We start from the raw sequence: 23540 nt of genomic DNA on the forward strand, positions 1-23540 counted from the left end.
ACTTTTCCCTGTGTCACAGTTAGTACATGGCAGCACCAGGATTCACTTGGGTCTCCCTGGATTGAGTCAGGCCATCTAACCACTAAACTTGGCTCTCTGAAAAATAGCCTCTGGTACAGTAAATAGGAGAGAAGAAATGTATTTATTCCTCATGGTATGGGGCCCAAGGAGGGTGATGGTCTCCCAGTAGAATTTGACCAAGAATTTCATGGCCAATATTGAAACAATGACTGTGAAATTTGTTCAGTATTCCAACAACAGGACTCCCAGTGAAGTCATTGCTCAAATATCTTCATCCAAATTAATTGAAAGCTCTCTGAAAGGAAGCCTTTTGCCCCCACTGTTTCTTCTGGCAGCCCCAAGCATGTTGGTCAAGTGTATAGCCTGTTGAGGAAACTGCACAGGACTGAGAATAGAATGTTTCTAGGATTCTCAAGGATGCCTACTCCTCTTAAACTGGGCAAAAATCGTTCTTATTTCATAGCTCCAGCTTTAAAACTGGCAAGTCTGGGGAAAGTTGGCCTTCCATGGACTGAATGGAGCCCAGGGTTTGGCTCGCGGGAGGCAGCTGGGTAATGGCATCTTCATTAATCTTCAGCCCTTCTGGCGACATCCCATACCTGTTATTATAGAGGGTATCATGAGCAAAACAATGGGCAAATTAATTCATCTTAGGGCTGTCCTATCAATTATGCTGGCTAATTATGGACTTGGATGATGGGGGGCTGAGTGGAGTCTCCTCGGGTAGATTCCTGGATTTCTGCCTTCCTTCATTCTCTTCAAACAGAGGCCAGCTATAACCATCTCTCTCTCCTTTCCAATTTTCCCCCACCACTTTCTGGTTGAAGGAAAATTTAAATTAGAAGTGTGCAAAGGAGAGGATTTTACGGTTGATAAAAAGGTAATAGCTCCATACCCAAAAGTGACCTGAGACCAATGTGTGTTCCAGCCAGAGATATTTGGATTCCTTTTACAAGTGTCTTTACAGACCACTGGGCACCCATTTGGATTTTTTTCAGAGCTGTGTGTGAGGTGACTTGAAAGAAAGAATCCCTGTGTAACTCATGGGCTCATTGTGAAGATTAAGTGACTTAATGCAGGTACAGATGAGGACAGTGCCAGTCACATACGAAGTGATCAGTCAGTGTTAGCTGTTAATAATGTCAACCCTGCGGCACCTGGGTGGCTCAGTTGGTTAAGCACCTGCCTTTGGCTCAGGTCATGATCTCAGGGTCCTGGGTTTGGGCCCCACATTGGGCTCCCTACTTAGCCTGCTTCTCCCTCTCCCTTTGTTGATCCCTCCCCTCTGCTCTTGTTCTCTCTCTTTCTCTCTCTCTTGCAAATAAATACATAAAATCTTTTTAAAAAATGACGTCAAACACCCTATCGTCTTCAGGGACGATAGGGAAACTGAGACCCAGAAATATAAAGTGACCTCAAAATCACATGGAAAGCCAGTGGCAGGGTTGGAACTGGAATCCCAGAAACTTACGATTCTGTTTACATGTTATTCACAAATTCAACAACTGTTAAGTTCTTTTTCTGTGCCAGACCCTGGCTAAGGATACAAAAGTGGAAAAGAAACAAAAAGACAGTGGAAAAACCAGCAGGAGCTTCTTGTTTATGCAAAGGGAAAATATGACCCACATATGTCAATAGGTGACAACTAGCTGGGGTCTAAAGGTGACTTTCAAGTTATCTAGGTAGTTTTGAAATTTCCACTGAGTAAAGTCAATAGTAGTGGCTCCTGATACTAACTTTTTAAAATTTATTTTTAAATATTAAATATTTTAAATTATTTACACATTTGTTGAGTATTTATGTAATTCTCTTCATATTCAGGTATTGTTTTTTTTTAAGGGAGATTGCATGTACCAGCAACATTCTGCCAGCACCCTCCTCCCAGCAGTGATCCTTGTGGAGACTTTCCATACGTTCATCCACCACTGCTTCTCCCATATGATCCATTTCATTTCTCAAGATGCCCCCCCTCCCCGAGAGGATACTGGGGGTTCTTAAGTAAGCATCCTTTCCTCCTTTCCTTCCTCCCTCCGTCTATCCATCCTTCGTGCCCTTCTTTACTTATCTTTCCTCCCTCTCTCCTCTTTCTCTTCCCTCCCTCCCTCCCTTCATTTCCTTCCCTCCTTCCTTTCTATGATTAAGAGCCCCCATTTAATATGAGCCAGGACTTTGATTAATCAGAATCACCTTTGAAATAGGATTATACATTCCATCAAGCAAGACTAGCCAGACATGGATTTAGAAATCTAAATTTCCCTAAAATAGTAACAAGGAAACTTGGTAAGATACTAGAGAGGTTGAGGCATCTGAATTTCACTGTCCTTTCTTTGGAAAGAGGCATAAGTTTCCCTGGCATGGGTCTCCCATGAGGCAACCCGTAGACAGCTAGGAAAGATGTCAGCTTCACATTGAGAATCTGAAATTAAGGGCCCGAGGAAAACGTTTCAGCCACAGATGGGAGAGGGAGGATAGAATTTATAGAGAGGGAAGCAGTTGCTAGGATAGGTTATGCCTGGCTGAGGTGAACAAGTTCCTCGACTTCCTTCGTTCTCTGCTGCAGCCTTGCACAGGGCTGGAGCTCTGCGTGGGTTTAGACGATCCTTTTCTCCGGAGTTTGTCTCCATCAGACTGAGCCGAGAGAACTAGTTCAATGAGGAGGTATTTAAAGGGAGACCAGTCTTCATTCACTCATTCATTTCTTCACTGAGTACTTATTGGGTGTCATGAGTCAGCAGTGTTAGGAGCAGCCCATGGCTCTATTAAAGGGACTCCCCTGAGAGGTGAACACGGTGGGGGTGGGGGGGGGCCCTGCAACCCCACCAGCTCATCTCACCAGCTTCCTCTGTACCGTGGGTATATGATGACATTGCTTACCTGTGTGTGAGGAGGACATCCACCCGCCCTCGGTCCTTGCTCCTAACAACCCAATCCATCCTCCTGAATCTTGGTGTTTTGGGTGACAGTCGCATGAGCTGACATATGTGGAAAGTGGTCTGTAACTGGGAAGAGGCCTCTGAGTACAGGAAAGCATGCTCCATTGTGTGAGTGATGGTGTCTCCAGTGTGGGAAATCGAGGGTATGATAATGACAGCCCAAGGCATCCAAGCTCATTTCAGCTTCACCTGTTTATATATTTTAGGTGAAAGTGATAGATGGGTAACTATTTGCATGTGTGGGCAGGGTTCATGAAAGTGCAAGGAACAGGAGCTTTCAGCGCTGCTAGGAAGACAGCACTCGCTCACTCTCCTGGGCCCTCAACCATTGCGGGTTAAACCCATTAAAAGCACCTACAGTTCTTGGAAGGAATGGCATTTGTTTCTTTCTATTCCTCTTGTGTGTTTTAAATGGAAATCTGTGTTTTTAGTAGTTGGTGTGTCTGTTTCTACAGATCTGCCTGTCACTTATTCAGAACAGCTCAATGAGGAGAGGAAGGAGCTGGTAGTAACCAGAACACGAGACTTCCTCTCCTGCTTCCTCTGGCCCAGAATTCTGCTTTGGACGGAGGCACTTCACGCCAGGGCACGCATGGCAGGAAAGGACTAGCGACTCAGGACGTGGAGACATTTTAGTTTCACCAACAGGCATTGAGTGCCCACGCTGTCCCAACCATTGTGCTAAATGCGGAGAATGCCAAGGAGGAGCCCTGAGGACAGACCTGGGGACAGGAAGCACCCAAACTGACGATTTCAAAATAATGCAGAAGGCACTATGCAACAGTGTCTTCGCAGGATCCTTCCCAGGAGGGAGCTTCCTGGAAAGGTGACATCTGAAACTGAATCTTCAAGGACTAGCAGGGGAGCTGGTTGAAAGGGGTGGAAGGTGAGTGTGGGTGGAGGACTGGCAGGGACAGAGACACTAGGAAGGAAGTGTGGGGGAGGGGCAGGCCAGAGGAAACCTCCAGAGTTTGCTATTTTTGCTAGCTTAAATTCAAAGCCCGGGGAGGCTGGTGAGAGGCAAGGAAAGCTACCTAGAAGGGGAGGAGAAAAGATGCAAAATCTAAGGACTGTTAGCCAAAGCAAAGACCAGCAAACGGTTGTTTGCTCTCGATAAGCAGGTTCCCGTGTCCAAGACAGCAGATAGTTTACAAGGGCGTCAGCATGGTAAACGCTGGCTCTGGAGCTGTTGCTTTGCCCCCTTTGTGTGTTCCGTGGTTAGTGTGGGATATGGACAAGCAGCCAGAGGGTGAGTCCTGCTCCAGATAATGGGAGGGCCAGAGATTCTGAGCTAACCTGAAGACCGCTTGGCATGTCCTCAAAAACTCTGTCCTTTAGAGATCCATGAATGTCCCCAAGCCCCTTTCAATCCTATGGGTCTGTTTGCTTAATCATGAGTTTCATGTTTACTAACAGAATTCAGTGAAACTGTAATGAATGAGAATCCTTTAAGTTAATCATTTCTCCAGATAAAAATAGATATATGATTACTTATGGAATATTCAGATAATGCGGGCAAGTCTGAGAAATCAATTTTAATTGTTACCAAATGGTAATCATTGGTGATATTTTATATATAGCATATATTTTTATTTCCCATTTTTAGACTTATCATGATAAAGTGAACGTTTCCCATACAGAGAAGGTGGGTGTACCAGTTACCAACTTCCACCTCTGAGCTTTGAATTTACTCTTCTTTTCCCTGCCTGGTGATACTGAACCTGGACCCTGCAGACATTTCTCCTTCGCCAGCTGTCTGGGTGATAGGCTCTGTTAATAGAAGGTGCTGGCATCCACTTTAAAGCCAAGCAGGAGGGAGACATTTCCCTTGCTGATCCTGGCGCTGGCCCCAGCAGGTCCGTGTAGAGGGACCTGGTCGTGTTCATCGCAGCATCCTGCATGGAGCAGCTCCACTAGCCTACACCCTCCCGCAAGTTCTCCCACTACCCAGAGACCAGTGCTGTGGACCAGCTCCCATCTGAAGCCTCTGGCCAGTTTCTCCACTTGGCAGGCTGCTCCTACAAGACCGTTTCCAGCCCGCACCTCTAGAAGGGCCTTTGCCACAAGCAGGCTGACTCTTACCCTTATAGAGGCCAAGTTCTTAGTTCCTTCCTCTCACTGCTCTTTGGAGGTGTTACTTCTGAACTCCATAAAGTTTTCTTTTACCCGTTAGTAATCACCCTTACTACTTCAGACATCTTTATATTAAATGTTTCTGTCCAAGTTCTTGGCGTTTTGCCTTCCTGACTGGCCCCTAACTGATGCAGAGTGGGAGGAGGAGAGGTGTCATATGTAATTTGGGACAAAACAACAGTTCCCCCCCTTTTCCCTGCAAAATTATATTACACACACACACACACACACACACACACACACACCCTACCCAAAGGCCATTGAGAATCACTAGTTTTATAACTTCTTTTTTTGTGGGCCAGCTTTTCCAGAAAGCGGACCCAAAGCGGGCCCTTGTGTTGGACTTTATTAGTGAGTGCAATCCCAGCGAGCAAGAGTAAAGGGCAGGGTGGTTAAAGTGGGGAAGAAGGTAACCCCAATATGAAGACACGTTAGCAGATTGGCCGCCTCTAAGTACGGCTGATTGCTCAGCCCTGCTGAACTTCCAAGAAGTGGCATAAGCTGCTTTCTCCTCCCCACTGGCTCAGAAAAATGCGCATACACGTAAAACTTTGCACATAATCCTCAGTATTCATGGCACCCTTGTGGAAACCTGTTTCTGGACCCAGGTTTTAAAAAATCCCTGACTTAGGTAAGACAAATAGAATAACAGCCCAAGGCAATGCGATGGTCAGGAGATAAAATTGAATGGTACGTGTGTGACTGTATAAACTATAAATGGGAGAAGGACTTTCAGGAAAGTGGCAGACATTGTAAATAGGATGTAAGAACAGGACCCAGAAGTTGTGTGATCTAGAAAGACACGTCCTAGATCTTTGACTCTCGACGGCTCCAAGAAATGGCTCTCTTGGTACTTGCTTCCTCCCCAAACAAACATTACACACTTAGTGTCTCAGTAGACATCCAGTACATACGTACTTTGAGATGAACTGACTCGAATTCCCCATTTGGGCAGCATTTCTTTGTTGCCCTATAAAGCCTTACTCCCTCTGTGGCAATCACCTGGTTTGGTGAGAGACACACCAGGAAGCCAGTGAGTCAGCTTGGGGGTAGATGTGAAGTTTTGTTTGTGAAATGACTCAAAATCTTCCAGAGTTGGTGCAGAAGAGCATCTGAGTCGTGGGTAGAAGGAAATTAGAAAAGCTTGAAACAATTGGGAATAGTTTTGTTTGTAACAGCAAATACAGATACAATGCCATCAGTTTAAAACCTCGAATTACACCACTCTTAATTTCTTCCTTCAGCGAGTATTCAGAGAGCCCACCATATTCTAGATATGCGCTAGATCCTGCAGATCTAGATCTTTGCAAGAGAGCACAACAGATCTGAACCCTGTCCTCATAGAACTGAACCTAGAGGATTGCGGAGACCACCACCCTGGTCATTCTGTACATGAAGAAAGCAAGGCCCAGTCAGAAGGGAAATGATCTGTCCAGGATCACACAGCTTATAAGGAACTGAACTAGGACCAGAGCCCAGGGCTTCTGGCTTTCCAAGAGCACAATCATGTAAGTAAGAATTTGGTGGTGAAATTGAGGGGATTGTAATATTATACAATAAAACATTTATTAAGTTTCTACTATATCCTGTACCAGTCCTTAGTTAAGGGCCAGAGATACCGAAATGTATAATTAACAGTTTGACCTTCTAAAATACGGTGTTACGTAAATTTGCTTGTAAAAGCCAATGACGTTAATAGGGTGGCTTTTTATATCAGCAAGAGCTTAATTTAAGGGACCACAGTCAATTGTTGGAAGGCAAAGTAGCAAGAAGGAAAACAGAGGAGGAGACAATGGCAGCAAGAAAAATGTCAAACAGAAATTGAGTCACATTTTGGTGGTGGGAGTATTTTGCTCAGAGGAAATTGAGTTCCTCTCTGTAACCTTATAAACCACACTGACAAAAAGCACCTACACCCCTGAGGACCCCCATATTTGCACAGCCCAGTCCGCATGGGAAGGGGTGGAGAGGAGAGGGGGAGATAGCATCAGGTAGTGCAGCTACCTGGGGGGAAGAACCCCTGGCCATAAATACTTGAGTGAGACAGAATTTCTAATACACAGTGTGCCCGGGGCTTGCAGGTGGGCTTTTGAAATTGTTCCTGCGGTATGGCAGCATGGGGCCTCTCTGGGGCCTTTATTGATGTACCCATTAGAAAGTGACGTGATTTGCTTACTAAGTTTCTGTTGAATTTGCATCTTAATGTCCTGTCATTAGGATATAAGTACAGGCAAAGGGAATTAAGCACTGTAGAAATTCCCTCTGGGGATTTGGTCACTCAGCACCGTGCATTGGGAAGGCTGCAGCCTGGAGAGGCCGGTGTCTGAGCAGATCCACCCCTTGAACCCGCTGCAGGGTCGAATCTGAAAGCCGGAGGTGCGGGAGGGGGACTTCATGGCATGTGGGCCGTCTGAAGTTGGGGCTCACCGAGGTCAGTTCTCCGTGTCCCCAGGAGGCCCCTGGTGCCTTGGGTTTGGGGTTTCTCCTCCTGGGTTTTGGACCAGCTGAGGTTTGCGCCACAGCTGCTGCCTCCTGGCATATACAGTTCTGCTTCACCACCGTCTGACTTCAGTTTGGCACCTTCAGAGTGGAATCATCAAAGGAAACCCCTGAGAGCCAAACAGCCCTGAGTCTCTATAAATTCTGTCAAGAGTCAGATAACATGTCTGAGTCTCCAGGAACTTTTATCTGGAGGATGGGTGAATTGTTAACTTGAAAAATTGTGGTGAGGCCTAAATGAGATAATACACTGAAAGTGTCCAGCACAGTCCATGGGTCAGCAAGTGCCTAAAAACAACACGGTTGCCTACTTCTCTGTGAGTGCCTCGTTTGGTTTCTGAACTTCTCCAACTCCCAAATGGAGCTCCGTGGCGACCAAGCGCAGGGCTCCTAACTATCCAAAGTGCATTTTCTCTGGCCCACTCTCGAGAATGAAATTCAGTTGCCTAGATTGGCTGCTGCTTGCAAATGGGCAAAAGCATTAAATGATTTGTCTAAGTCTGTTCAGGAAAGAATTCAATCCAGCCCTCCTCCTTCCTCTTGCCAGAGCTGAGAGCCCCAGCTGTGTGTACATAACACGAGGGCTGAGAGCCCACTAGAGAACTGCTAGTCCAACCCTCTCAGTTTTAAGATGAAGAAATCAAGGGTAAAGATGAATGGATGTGCCCAATGCTGTAGAGCCACTTAGTTGCAGAATTAAGGACTGATGTCTCCTGTTTTTATGGAGATTTCATCATCTTCAAAGTGCTTTCTTGTATTTTATTTTACTCGATCCTCTCTACAACTTTGAGAAGAAGACAAAGTATTATCATCCCCATTTTACAGGTGAGCAAACCGAGATTCAAAGAGGAAACAGTTCAAAGTCTCAAACCCGGGTCTCTGAATTCTGAGTCTAGTTGTCCTTTCTAGTGGCCCCAACTCAGCTGCCAATACTCTCCTGATTAGCTCTGAAAAGTGTGTCCATGGTCCAAAGGGGGGATACCTTATGTATCACTGGTCTCCCCTTTATCAGGGAGGAAATATTCAGGTCACTTTTTCTGAGAGCTCCAGACAGTTTACCAGAAATATTGCAGTATGAATGCTTTCCGTTGGAACCCTGTCTTCTCCTTCTTCTAGGACATTCTGTAATTTTCAGCACTCTTGGGGCTTGTGCTGGTGAGAGGCCCTGATGCCTGAACTTTGAGAGCTTCACAGTTAGTCCACCTCTGCTGGCGTATGTGTATGCAGGCTGCAGAGGAAGCCTTTGAAGACTGGTGGGAAAGATGTTGCTAGCTGTGTTCACCAGTTCAGGGACCACGGAGTTGCTGCTCTCGTGTTCCTGGAGACAGAAATTGGGCCCAAGGCAAAAACTGCAGCAAGGTGCATTTGAGCAGCGGTCTAAGAACTCCAACAACCAGAACTGTTCATCATGGAATTAGCTTCCTAATCATGGAAGGAGGAAAAGCAGAAACAGAGTCATTCCCTTTCAGAGTCCTGTAACCTAGATCCCTTACCAGGGGTAGAGTTTGGTCTGGAATCTGAACTCTAAGGTCCTTCAAATTCCCAGGCTCCGTGTCATTCCGTTGTGATCATCTGTTCTCTTGGCCTGACCTGTTTTCATTTATCCTTCTTTTTGGGACCCCTTCCCACTGTCAGCCAGTGTGGTTTGCAGCATTGTGGGCTCATGCTGGCCTCCTCTCCAGCCCCAGGATAGACATATGTTCTCATTCTGGCCACTGTGTAAGTTATCCAGGGAGGAGTATGATTCGAGTTAGTCTGATGAGAGAAGTTTCGGAACTTTTCTATTAGGAATAGAAGAATTCTCTTTTGGCTGGAGTTGCTGAGCCAGAGATGTAGGCCTGAGACCTCCAGTGGCCATCTTGCCCTCTTGAGAGAGAAGCACTGAAAAGGAAGCAGAGCTGATAGATGGCAAGATGCATGTTTGCTGGCAGTGTTTGCGGACCTGAACTGAGCCGTGCCTGAGGTTAGATCCCCTGGACTTGGGGCCAGTGAATTCCTACTTTCCCAGGCTCGTTTGAACTGGACATGACTCAGTAATTCATTAAGAACTAAAACGCATTCCAGAGACCTAACCTCCCTAACTTTTGTGAATAAACACCTCCTAGCTCTTTTTCCAAGGAGATTATGGCTGGTCTCATTTATACCACTTTTGGTGTTTAAAAGTGTTGTTTGATGTGGTTTGGTTTGTTAGTATTTTAAAGGTTTAGCCCATTTTTGGCATCACAATGCTGTTATAAATTAAGGTTCTGGTTTGCAGTTTTCACTCACATGACATCCATAATAGAGTTTCATATTTTTGGATGTAGGTAATCACACTTTCCCACCCAGGAGACTAAGGTGATATATGTGTTTACCTTTGGAAAGTACGTGGAGAATTTTGCTATGGCAAGTATTCCAAGTCTTTTTCATCTTGATCACTAATACAAGATTTATGTTCGCACTCACAGAATATGACAAGCTAATAAATTAGACTTGCTGACAACCCTTCAATAAAGGAACTATTTTTCTATGGTTAACAGTCCTTTTTAGATCTTAATAAGCTTACTTAGTGTTAATCATCTTGTCACTGGCAAAACTGTCTCCTAAAGAATAGAAACTCTAGTGAAGACTAGACATATTAAAAATGCTTTTCTCCTTAGGCGTAATTCTTTCAGTGAAACCCACGAAATCAACATACTATAGAGACAGGCCTTACTTTTCATGGTAGCACAGAAGTATAAAAATGACTGAGCAGGTCATTCTTAATAACCGTGAGAAAAAAATTGCACTTATTTTGGTGACCTTTAAAAATTTTTGTCAAAACATTAAAATCTGCCTTGTTGTTGATTGCAAATATATAAGGAGAATTTAAAAATAGTAAAACTAATACTTTATGTATTGTAATTTAAAACATTGGGAATTAAACTGTTTGCTTGTAAAAAACTGATCAAAAATAGTTCAAACAGTGCTGCTTTCTTTTCAACATGTAACTTAGGATGTGGAGCAGACATCTTTTCTATGCCTTGGTGAATTGTTAAAATTCTAAGTCTGGGTCAGCTTCCAATCTTTTCTCCTTCGCACTTTTAATGGTGTGAAATATCTCCAAGAGTTCCTTATGTGTGAAATTTTTGCTGGTATCACTTCCTCTGGGACTTCATCCTTTTTCATCATAAACAAAATGGCGGGGGGGTTGTCTGTCAAAATCCTGCCTATTAATCAAGTCTAGGACTCTGCCAGCATGGAATAAATAGACTTACTTAGACTCCATAGAGACTCATTTTGAGGCCTAGAATCCAGACCCAACTCAGAAATTATAGTGCTTTCCTGCATTTTCAGTATTTCTTATTTAGACCATGCTCTCATTTTATGCTATGCACTCATGTTCCTCATTATTCTCTGAGTTAGACTTGGCAGAAACAATTATCCCCACTTTAGAGATAAAGCAAATGAGGCCCAAAATAATGAAATTGTGGCAGCAATGAGCAGGGTGTTCACCAGCCCCATTTCCTCTTCTTGGGGACAGTGCTAAACTGCATTTCCCAGCCCCTTATAAAGAGGTAGGGCTACGGGACTAGTTCTCACCAAATGAATGTGAGGGAAGGAATGTGTCATTTATGCTCAAGGAGAATTAAGAGAGGGGGAGACTTCTCCATGCATTCCTTGCTGCCCCTTCTACAGTGACCTTGGAGACCACCTGTGAGGATGGTAGAACCACAGTGGGAAGAGCCTGGGTCCGCAAATCACCTTTTGGAGGAAATCTATCCAACCAACTTGCAACTGTGACATAAGTGACAAATCCTTGTTTGTAATGTTAAGCCACTGAGATGGGAGGGCTTTTTATTAAAACAGCCTACCCTGACTAGTGCAGAAGTGGATAAATGATCTGTTCAAAGTCACACAGCTTGTCAGTAACAAAGGCAGATCATGAAAACAAGCCTCTCCAATAAGTGGTGTGTATAAAGACTTGACTATTCTCGTGGTCTAAGGAGTTGACAGAGCTTGTGAAGAGGTGGTTGTAAGTTAGAGAGCAAAACAAATACAGGCCCTCTTTTTCTAAACCCACCCATCTGGAGTTCCGCATGGTGACTATTCTTGGTAGCTGGTGAATGCATCCTTTGTATTCGGTCCACATCAAATATATCAAGAGATTACAACTACAACTATATTGTAAATCAGCAAAGACACTTAGGGTCTGTTGGATTTCCTCTGTCCATGGGAAGAAAGTGAGGTCTTTTTTTTTTTTTTTTAAACCAGAAAATGTGATACAAAGGCCAACAAATGAGAGTAAACTTTGTTATTAAAGCCATCCTGGCACAGTCTTGAGATCACATCTCAAGGCTGCTTTTAGGAAACACTTCTATGTGGATCTTGTTACATTTCATAGGGATGAGGCATGGGCTGTCTGTTCTTTAGTGCAGTAGAGGAAGGGAAGGAAAAATGCTGTTTCAGAAAGGAAGGATCTGGTCATAATAATACTGCCCTTCCTCATTTTTATTTTTCAAAATCAGCTGTTGGTTTATACTGGAACTTATAAAAATATGGAAATGAGAGAACTGACTCAACCAGGATATTAATTTCTCAGTGAAAAATTTTAGAAATTTGAAGAAGCTACATTATTTAGCGTGGTGCCAGTGGCGTTAAATAAATGATCGGTTCGGTGCAGTCAGGAGTAGCTTCGGAAAAGTATTTATCCTAGGACTATGGCAGGTTGCACAATGGGAAAGTTGGTCTTTGAAAAGGTCATATTTATTGCTTGGCATTTGACTTGCTAACAATCAGCATGATCTAGCATAAGACAGGGCTCGCAGAATCTCAAGTGGTTCACCCTCTCCAGGACCTCTCCTTAATTATCTGAAGTGTTGACAGGTCAATAACAATGGGTTGAAATGTCTAGAGGTGTTTTCCCAAATGCCATTTGTCAGAATGTTACAGAGTTCTCCCTACTCCCCTGCTAGCTCTCCTTTTTCATAATTTCTGCCCTAGAGGCAAACTTGTTGGTCATCAATAGTAAGAACATTTTAGAGTTGTCAAAAGCACTTTCAGAAGCATTAATAACTAAGTTTGCTAAGTAGACAATCAACTTTCAGTCACTAGCTCTTCAACCACTTTTCCCTCTTGTTTAAAAAATGTGCACCATATATTGAATACTTACATACGTTTATTTGTATCAAATGTGTTAAGTTATAAAGAACAACAGTGAAGGGAACACCCATTTATAAACATTACCAGTATCCCCAAAAGTCCCTACTGCCATTCACCTCCCTCCCCACAGAAGAAACATTCATCCTGATTTTGTTTTTATTATTCCCTATGTAGGTAGCCCTAAATTTTATAGGTATGTATCCCTAAATCGTATAATCATATAGTTTGACTTTGCACACTTTTGTATTTAGTATCAATATAATTATATTGTATATATTCTTTTGCTTCCCCTCCTCCATTACGTTATTTTATGTACCTGAGATTCAACCTGTGGATGCATGTAGCTCCTGTATTGGTTTGCATTGTATGAATTTGCCGTAATTATTTATCCATTCTACTGTTGACATATAATTGGGTAGTTTCTGTTCTTTTTTAAAGCAGTACAGCCATAAACTCTGCTGTATGCATTTCACACTACACACATGCAAGAGATGCCCCGAGCAGTAGATCTCAAACTTCAGTGCGTGTTTGCATTGACAAGAACACTTAGAAAAGTCCCCAGACTTTATCCCCAAGGATTCTAAGAATCCTTCTGAGGTTGAGTCCAGGCATCTGCATCTTTACAAACCCCCCCCCCATTGATTCTGAGACACATGGACTACAACTTTCCCTCTGAGAACCACTGCTTGATGTCCATACCTAGGAGGAGATGGCCACATCATAGAGTATGCACGTGTGTAACTACTTTGAAACTGAAAAGTAGCTTCTAAAGTGGTTATGCCTCTGATACTCCCACCAAAAAAGTGGAGGAGTTTCCATTGTTTCACATCCTTCCCGGTATCTCAGCATTTTTCACATTTGCTAATCCTGTGGATAAAAAGTAGGATTTCATTGTGGTTGTTATTTCTATTTCTTTTTTTTTTTTTTTTTTAAAGATTTTATTTATTTATTTAACAGAGATAGAGACAGCCAGCGAGAGGAAACACAAGCAGGGGGAGTGGGAGAGGAAGAAGCAGGCCCATAGCAGAGGAGCCTGATGTGGGGCTCGAACCCAGAACGCTGGGATCACGCCCTGAGCCGAAGGCAGACGCTTAACCGCTGTGCCACCCAGGCGCCCCGTTATTTCTATTTCTAATTAGTCATGAGATTAGGCATCTATTCATATTATTTCACTGGCCATTCTTGTATTCTCTTTTCCTTAAGTACCGTCCAGAACTTTTTCCTAATTTTCTGTTGAGTTATCCTTTTCTTATGGATTTGTAGGACAGATTTCTCCTGTTAGACATGTGATGGAAGAGAAGGCAGAAGAGATGAGGTATGAAGAGAACCCTACCACCATTGCTGGTTTTGAAGATGAAGGGGCCCACGAGCCAAAGAATGTGGAGTGGCCTTTAGAAGCTGAGAACAACTTTAGCCCAACAGCCAGCCAGGAAATGGGAACCTCCCTCCTGCAACTGCATGGAGCTAAGTGCTGCCAGCAACGTGCATACGAGCCAAGGACCACATTCTCCTCCAGAGCCTTCCTAAGAATAGCAATCCTGCCAGCTTGGTTTTAGCCTGGTAAGACCCATGTGGACTTCTGACCTATAAAACTCTGAGATGATAAATTGTATTTGATGTAGGCTGCTAAGTTTGTGTTAATTTGTTATGGCCGCAATAAGAAACTAAAACAAAAAGAATGTGAGCTTTCCAGTTGAGTGCAGTGTTTCATATTTATTCACTAGATGAAGTTTCTTTTTTTTTTTTTTAACTAACATTTTCTTTATTGAAGTTAGAGGCGTTTTCAAATGTATGTGTGAAAGCATAAGGAAAGTGCCGCATACTTAACTGTAAGAAAGAACACTGTATAGAAACCGTCTTTCAGGTAACATCTTATTTCATGAAGCTAGAGGTGTTTTCTTTTTTAAAAAAACTTTTATTTAAATTCAATTAGTCAACATATAGTACATCATTAATTTCAGATGTAGTGTTCAAAAATGAAGTTTCTTAATTATGTTTAGTTCATTGTACTCTTACCGATCTCTTTTATGAATAATTGAGAAAGGTACAGGTGAGTTTTTTTCAGTTTCTCTTTGTAGCTCTGTCAATTTTTGCTTTACATGTTTTAAAGCTGTATTATTAAGAGTATAGTTATTAAAAATTGTTGTAGTTAGTTATACTTGTCATATTTTTAATCCATCCTGAAAATCTTTGTTATTTAACTGGATAGTTTAGTCTTTTAAATTTATCAAGATTAGTGAGATGTTTGGGTTCATTTTTGTTTCCTCATTTTGTGTCTCTCATTTGTCATTCCTATTGTGTTTATCTTTTTTCTCCTTTCTTGCCTTTCTTCTAGGTTTGATCATATTTATTTTCCCTCACTCGCTTTCCCCCTCTCCAAAGTTGAGTTTTATACCCTATTGCTATCCTTTTACTGACTTCTTTAAACATATGAAGTAATTAATGTTTTAAAATACAAAGTTAATATTTTACCCTTTTCAAAACAATAAAAGGAACTTACAGCATTTTAATTGATCATGCCCATCCTAACTTATTTGCTGTCTTCTTGCTATATATTAGTTATATCTCATTTTTGTCAGTCCCACAAATTAGACAATTACTGTCTTATGAAGTGAATTCTCACTTAGTTTTATCGATATATTTATCAATTTCTGTGCTTACATTTTTTTTCCTTGAACATCAAACTTTCATTTGTGATCATTTTTTCCTGAAGAATGAATGTTCCTGCCTGAAGAATATCACTTAGAATTTCCTTTCATGCTGGTATTTTGGTGGAAAACTCTGATTTTGCTCATCTGAAAGTATCTTTACTTTGTTCCTAGAAGATAATTTTATTGGGTATAAAATGCTATTTTAACAATTACTTTTTCCTCTCAGAACAGTAGTTCATTTCCTTGTCTTCTGGATTGTGTTGTGGCTGTAGAAAAATTAGCTGTCAGCCCAAGTGAGATTCCTTCGTAGATGAACTCTTTTCTGTAGCTGGTTTTAATATCATCTCCTTTTCCGCAGTGTTTTGAGATTTTATTTTGTTGTCCACAGGTGAATTTCTCCTTATTTATCCTGCTTGACGTACTTTGGGGTCTTGAAATTGAAGATTAGTGTCTTTTGTCAGTTCTGGAAATTTCTCATCCATTATCTTCTGAATCTTTCCTACGTTTTCTAGCACCTCTTTCTGTGACCCTGGTGACACGTAAGACATTTTCATTCTGTATTCAGTATAACATACCTTCTCTGTAATATTTACATCTCTTCTCAGTTGTTTTGATCCACGTGGCATTGTGAATAATTTCTTGAGCTCTGTCACTTCGCTTGCTCTCTCTTGAGCTCTATCAGTTCTGTCCACTGAGTTTTTATTCCAGTTATTTGATATTTTATTTCTAGATATTCCATTTGGTTCTTTTTCAAATCTACTTTATCATTTTTAAGATCCCATGTCTTTTATTTACATTAAATATATAAAACCTAATTGTTTTTATTTTGCATCTGAAATTCCAGTATTCTCCTGTTTGATATTTCTGTTCGCTGTCGTCTGTGACATCGTGTGTCTTTATTGATGATGATGACGATATCATTTTACTACGAACTCCGATTTCATGGATATTTTGAAAGCCTTGGTTCCAAGTATGTTCCTTTATAGAGGGTTTAACATTTTCTTCATCCAGGTTCCTTACACCGCGTTAAACTAAATTTTTGGCCTGACCTTTTTCAGAATATTCTGAAAGTGTGATTTGTATTGCAAATCTATATGTGGGTTTATCTGTGGTTATAGAAAGTTTTGTTTCTCCTCTTCCCACATCCAAGGTCAGGAAAGGCAGTTTTCTTTTAGTTCCCCCTCTGCAGGTGTTTATTTCTAGTTCACTGATTCTCTTATAACTCTTCAGGATCCCAGATTTATGCAGGGATCTCCTATTAGACTGTTGACCTTGGGTGGGCTATAAGTTTTATCCTCTGTCTCCCTTTGCCTATACAGTATTGAAAATGGAAGCTCAAAGTCACCCGAATTCATCAGAAGCTCTCCAGAGTGAAAGCTGACCTCACTGTTCTACAGATTCACTTCCACTATATTTTTGTCATCTGAGGATTCCTTACTTTATTTCCAGTTCAACAGTGCATTTCTTAAGGAGTTTTTTAATGATTTATCCAGGGAGATCTGTTTGGGGTTTCTAGTCCACCATATTGTTGGAAGGAAATTTCCTCAGAAAACCCATTATATTCATTTACCCACCAAAGAGTTATTGCTAAACACCCGGTATCTAAAGAATAATAAAACCCAATCTCTGCTTTGAAAGAGATGGCAGTCTCGGGGGCTGGGTTCTCTGGGATTTCTTCTCCGAATTAATAACATTTTCTGCATTCAATTTATGTGAGAACAGATAGCCAGTATTATCTCAGAAAGAGAGTCTCATAGCTACGTAATATGAATGCATAAATGTTTGTTGAATGAATGCACAAATTAAATATTAATTGATGAATGAAACAAGTTAGTGTTAGTTGTGTCACACTAAAGTCTTTTTTTCCTGAGCCTGATGCAGTTCAGGAAGTACAGAGGAGACGCCTTACCCAGGAGAACGAAGGGCAGCCATGCTCACAACCCCTGCAGCATTTCCGCTTTGTTTTGTTTTTCTCAGATAAGGTTTTGTTAGTTGTCTGTGGCACAGTCCTAATGAGAACTGAGAGGCAGGGGTACAAAACATATGTTGAACTGTTCCAGTTGGATCTAACACATCACGTTCAGTAACGACTCCTTCAGTCTCCTAATCGCTTCCTGATTCTGTTGTTCGCTTCTCTGCCAAGTGAAGATAACGTCTCATGACAGGCCGACACGCTGTGGCAGGGGGGGCTGAGGGGAAGACAAACCTTAGCATTTCTAACTCATGCTTGGAAATACAGGTTAATTTCCATACAATTGGTTATCAGGTGGAAACATTTTCAATTTAGTCTTGATTCCAATAGACAGGAGTTGTTGGGAGGGCCTGAGGAATAATTAATCTGATACAATAGTACCAGCAAAATTAATATTTTATATCACTGTAAAGCCATGTAGAACCATGGGTAGCTGTAGGGTAATTTGGGTTGGACACAAGTTGAAACCCTTCTTCACTGAAACAAGAGATTCTTCCTTTATCTCAAATATAATTATCCATTTAAATGTCATGGGTCAATTTATTAACACTTTATTCATTGGGGTATAACCTTTATTAGGCTTTATTGCTACCAGAAATTATATCCTACACAAATACAATAGAGATTTAAATGTTCTGGAGAATGAGCTGATGGTTCCTGCCTTTATGGTGTCACTTAGTAATGGACCTTGACCAGCAGAAGATTTGATAAGTATAAAATATTACTGCTTGATGCTCATTTGGTTCCTTTTTAATGACTGATAATCCTTGTCGATTTAGTGTGATCGTCACAATCCAGTACTGTTTCCCACCCTGGATGTGATTGTAACAGGAGCCATTAAGTGTGTGTCTGCATAATAAAATTAGTCAGGGAAGCTATGTACATTGTTTCCAGGCCTTTGGATTTCCATTATAGTAGTGAGGCTTGTTGAAGTGAAAAGTCTGCCATCAGCTCCACCGAGTCCCCGGCTCCTTGGATGATACGCAAAGGACTGATGATGACTGTGTTAAGAAATCAGTTCTTAGAGTCCTAGCAAATTCATCATGTATGAATAGGAGCTGTAGATTTTGAGCTAGGAGAGATGGTTTGGTCACTGATTTGCCTAACAAAGCTTTACACAGCTCCAAAGCTTAAATATATAATCAGTCTTTCACAGCTAAAATTTTTAAGGGAGAAGCCTCTTTTCAGTGTAGAGATTTATCACTCCTTCGGAAGGTTGCTGTATTAAAGAAGTTGGAATTGCTTGACATCTTTGAAAATAATTTAAATGTATGATCTGATCCTACTGTCCCCTTGTAGGGATTTCTGGGGCTTGAGGGGAAGGCAGAGATAAGGACCTCATCACTATGTAAAGGCACTGAAATAAATAAGTGCCTCTGCCCCATTCCCCTTGCTGGTCCCCCAGCTTATATGGGATCAAGTTCAGATTCCTTTCTTCTAAAGCTGCTCTCACGGGAGTGCCCTGGAACGACCTCCCTGCAGCCTAGAGCCTGCCAGGAAAAAAGTGGAGACTTTGTACCAAAAAGGACCCGTTTTGCTTCTGAATTAAGTAGTCCTCATTTTAACAGGCCAGAAATGTATGTTCTAAATGTTCAGATAGTCTGGATTGAGAGTAAGAAGGTAATTGAATATAAAGGCAACATCAGGACCTTCCTAGCAGAGGACTTGTTGAGGATATTATTATGTGGCATTAGTGAACGGGTTTTTTTGTTTACTAAGCCCTCTGGAGTCATTAAAACTTGGGTTATTAGAAATGAGAATGCTTGTTCAGCATTAGAGTATAGAGCAAGCAACCATTCATTTTTTAACACTAAGTGTTATAGTAAACCAACAGTTCATGGTTTAAAAAAGAAAAAAATAAATTAAAAACAAACAGAAAACATAATGTCTGTGTAGTAAGTGTCTATTATCGTCTCTCCTCTGCAGGGTTGCCCTTGATTACAGAATATTAAGCAAATCAGAACACGAGGTTTGTTCAATGAAAGATGGCAACACAGTGGACTTGGCACACTTTGTCCATGTGGAAGCTCTCTATTCCAGCCTCTTTCTCTCCCCTTTGATGAGCGTTGTCTCTAGACAGAGCCAAGAACTTCCACCCCTACTGGCAGCCTCTAGAAAGTAACAGTGTTGCGTGGTCTTTTGTAGAGTACTGTAGGAGGTCACCCGAGAGCAGCCTGCCCCTTCTCTATCTGACCCAGAGATGGATAGTGGCAGGCCTGAGGGGATGATGGGCACTTCCGTAAGGCTTGAAGGGGACACATTTTCCCAAAGCCAGCATAACCCGCAAGCGTGGTCTTAATTTCCAAACACAGTGTCTCTTAGACTTCTTGTGATGGTGATAACAAAGGCTCGATTTTTTTTTGAAAATATGGCTCATCATTTGCCACCTCGATGCCTATAGCTGTACTTTTTTGTTTGTCCATCTCTAGATTATAAACTCCATGAGGGATTTCTTGTTCTCTTTTGTATGTTTAGCTCCTCGTACAGTGCCTGATCATGAATGAGCATGCAGTAGATATTTGTTGACCAATCAGTTGCTTTCTCCAGCCTCTCTAACCATCTGAAACCCGCCATCCTTACAATCCCAGATCAAGACCTCCATAAAGACTTCTCAAATAATTTCACACTGTAGCAATGCCTCCGAACGCATAGTACTCACCGTGTACGTCATTTGTAGGAAGTTGGTCAGGAAATTACTTACAGCATCTTTACTATTTGTGCTTGTGTTTTGTATTGCAACTTAAAGTTTTGCGGGGGCAGATGTTTATATAAGTAGGTTGCAAAACTCTTGAGAAGGCCGTTATCATTTTGTGGTGTCCCATAGTATAGTACTCTCTTAGACCAGTGCTTGGAGCGTTATAACTATCTAATAAATGTTAACTATCAGCTTATAGTGCCTAGCCCAACACCTCTTGTATAATAAATATGCACTGATTTTATACTGATTGGCAAATGGACTGATGACAGGAAATCTTGTCTGTTATATGCACGCACACACACCCTTTCTTCTAGGGTATCTGTCCCACCCTCTGTCCTTACTGCCTCATTAGTCATTTCTCAGAGTGACTCTACCTTTCCGGTCATGGCTGACCAGTCCAGAGCTGGCCCGTAACTCTGGGTTAGCTCGTTATTGGGCAAGTCCATCATCAAAATGATGAGTAAGAATAATCGGTTCTCTGTCATTCCGCATAGGGAAACGGAGTCCTAAGTGGATGTCAGTAGGTATTAAAGCCGAAAAGATGTTCAAGAAGTCACAGCATATAGAGTAGATTTGAGCAGCCATGACAGGCCGTATGTAGGCCAAAGTGTGAGAGGTTAGAGAAAACCAGTCAGTATGATAAGAATAACTAAGCAAGGCTGCAGAAAGAAGCAGATGCCAAGGCAGCCAGAAACAGATCCTTTAGAATCCTGTCATTTCTAGTTCCAGTTCCAATTTAGTTCCAGAACTCCCTTTGGCCACCTCACACTCATTAGTATGGCTGCTAAGTTTTTTTAAAAAAGAAAGAAAAAAATAATAAATATGGGTGAGGATATAGGAAAATTGGGACCCCAGTGGGAATTTAAAATGGTACAACCAAAGGGCGCCTGGATGGCTCAGTCAGTAGAGCACAGGACTTTTAATATCAGGGTCGTGAGTTCAAGTCCCACATTGGGCATGGAGCCTAGTAAAAAAAAAACAAAACAAACAAACAAAAAAACTAAAACAACAACAACAAAACCCACTAAAATAGTACAACCACTATGGAAAACAGTATGTCAGTTCCTCCAAAAATTAAACATAGAATTACTGTATGATCCATCAATTCCACTTCTGAGTTTATATGCAAAAGAGGTGAAAGCAGAGAAAAGATACTCATATACCCATGTTCAAAGTAGGATTATTCATAATACCCAAAGGTGGGAACAATCCAGGTATCCATCTGCTGATGAATGGATCAACAAAATGTGTTTTATACATACATGGAACATTACTCAGTTAAAAAGGAAAGAAACTCTATATACATGATATAACCTTGAAGACATTTTACTGAGTAAAATAGTATATTTTATATACTGTGTAAAAAATTCATCAAAGGCTGAATGTTACGTGATTCCACCTCTGCCAGGTACCTAGAGTAGTCAAATTTATAGAGATGGAAAGTACATTAGTGGTTACTGGGGGCCAGAGGAGTTATTGCTATAATAGGTATAGAGTCGTAGTTGGACTAAGGTGAGAACATTCTGAAGATGGGTGGTGGTGATGGTTACACAACAGTGTCAATGAGCTTAATGCCGCTGAACTGTACACTTAAAAAGGAGTTAAGATGGGTGCCTGGGTGGCTCAGTTGGTTAAACAACTGCCTTTGGCTCAGGTCATGATCCCAGGGTCCTGGGATCAAGCCCCACATCAGATTCCCTCCTCAGTGGGGAGTCTGCTTCTCCCTGTGCCCCTCTCCCCTGCTTGTGATCTCTCTCTCTCTCAAATAAATAAATGAAATCTTAAAAAAAAAGGGGGGGTTAAGATGATAAACTTTATGGTTTGTGTGTTTTACCACAGTGTTTTTAAAGCATTGATTTTAGGTAACTTGAGTTAGAACCAAACTAAAAAAGTACCATTTTATGAATGTGGAGCATCCATTTTCCTGAAGACAAGAACAGAGACTCCCTCAAGCAAGTAACATCAATGGGATGAGGGGATGTAACGAGTATCTGAGAGGAGGAGTCCATTACAGACATAGTGGAGACAGAAGTGAACCCATGGCAGCCTTAGCAGCAGGAGGTCAAGGATCTTCCCTCTGGTGCCTTACCATTATCTTCCTTCTCCTCTTTGGTCTCCACCTTGGTGTGTTTGTTTGCCTCTTTTCTATTAGCTTTTATTCCATCTCAAAGCTTCTGCTCATTCATGGTTCAGTTTAGTCGTAACTTTGGCCCTTCATGGTCCAGAATGACCATTGGCCTTTCTCTCCCCTGGACTGGAGAAATAGAGCATTATAAGCACCAAATTCTTTAATTCCACCTTGGTTAACATTATAGTAGAATCCATTTGCCATTGCTTTTAATGATCTTTAACATAAAGTACTTGAAGTGAGGAACCGGTTGACACCAGAGATTTTGAGAATGCAAAATACTGCCATAGCCATTTTTTGTTTAAAAAATAAGGAAGAAGATCGGTCAATATTGACATATTAATTCTCAAAATTTAAGCTAAACCCATACTGACTTTCAGTATTTTGTCGTTTTTGAAGTTTTGATCTATATTTTTTAATGGAGAAGACCAAAGGAATTTCTTGTAATATTCAGAGGTTTGCTTTAGTAGTTCTGAGACACACTGACTTATAACCTTGAGGCTATAAATATTTGTTAGGAAAAACCACATTTATTAAAATGTTTGTTGTACAGAATTGAATTTGTTCACTTGAAGTTACAAACTATGTTTGCTCATCAAACCTGTGTAATTAACCACTGAACAAGACCTCATTCATTTAACTATAATTAATTCAAAAAACATAAGTGGCTTTGCAAATTTTTCTAGAGTTAGGAACATTTTTAAAGGAATTTGCCCTTGCAAAACGTTATTTTGTGAGAAAATTGAAAAGCAACTCTAGTAGATAGCCTTGTAAGATGGTTCCGAGTGACCTCAGCTTCCCCTGTGTAATACCCTTCCTTTGACTATGGTGTAGACCCAGTGACTTGCTTCTAGTGAACGCCATGTGGCAAAAGTGAAAAGCTGTTGTAATGGAATTTTTTGCTGTGTGGACTTGGTTTAGCTACAGTCCAGGTTATTGAATCAGACACTAATCTGGCTGTTGCAGTGAAAGTATTAAATATGATTAAAGTCCATAATCAGTTGACTTTAAGTAAAAGAGATTATCCTACATAATCTGGGTAGATGAGAGTCAAAGGCCTTCAGCAGAGCAGAGGTTTCCCTGAAGAAGAAAAATTTCAGCCTGTGGATTGCAGCTCAGCCCACACCCAAGAGTCCAGCCTGTCCGTCCTGATGTCCCACCCTACACGTCTTGCATATCTAGCTCCCACAACCACATAGCCACTTCCTTGTGATGAATCTCTTAACATATCTACTGGTTCTGCTTCCCTTGTTGAACCCTGACTGACAGAGATGCCACTTCAGAGATTAATTTATAAAGACTGACTTTCATCTTGCTCACCTTCTGTCCCTGTCCTCCTCATATGCTTATTCTGATGGAGAGGGCCAACTGCAAGTAACTGAGA

The 23540-nt window shown here is 41.5% G+C and overlaps 1 long non-coding RNA gene across 1 annotated transcript in view; it reads left to right on the forward strand.

Annotated features, from left to right (window-relative positions):
• Positions 1–13791: 13791 nt before the first annotated feature.
• Positions 13792–23540, forward strand: part of LOC121100222 — a 52153-nt gene continuing 42404 nt past the window's right edge. Inside the window, exon 1 of the long non-coding RNA XR_005831967.1 lies at positions 13792–14267. This is a non-coding gene — a long non-coding RNA (uncharacterized LOC121100222). The remainder of the gene's footprint in view (positions 14268–23540) is intronic.

Source organism: Ursus maritimus, unplaced genomic scaffold (genome assembly GCF_017311325.1).
Source record: "Ursus maritimus isolate PB19 unplaced genomic scaffold, ASM1731132v1 scaffold_35, whole genome shotgun sequence".
NCBI classification, from domain to species: Eukaryota; Metazoa; Chordata; class Mammalia; order Carnivora; family Ursidae; genus Ursus; species Ursus maritimus.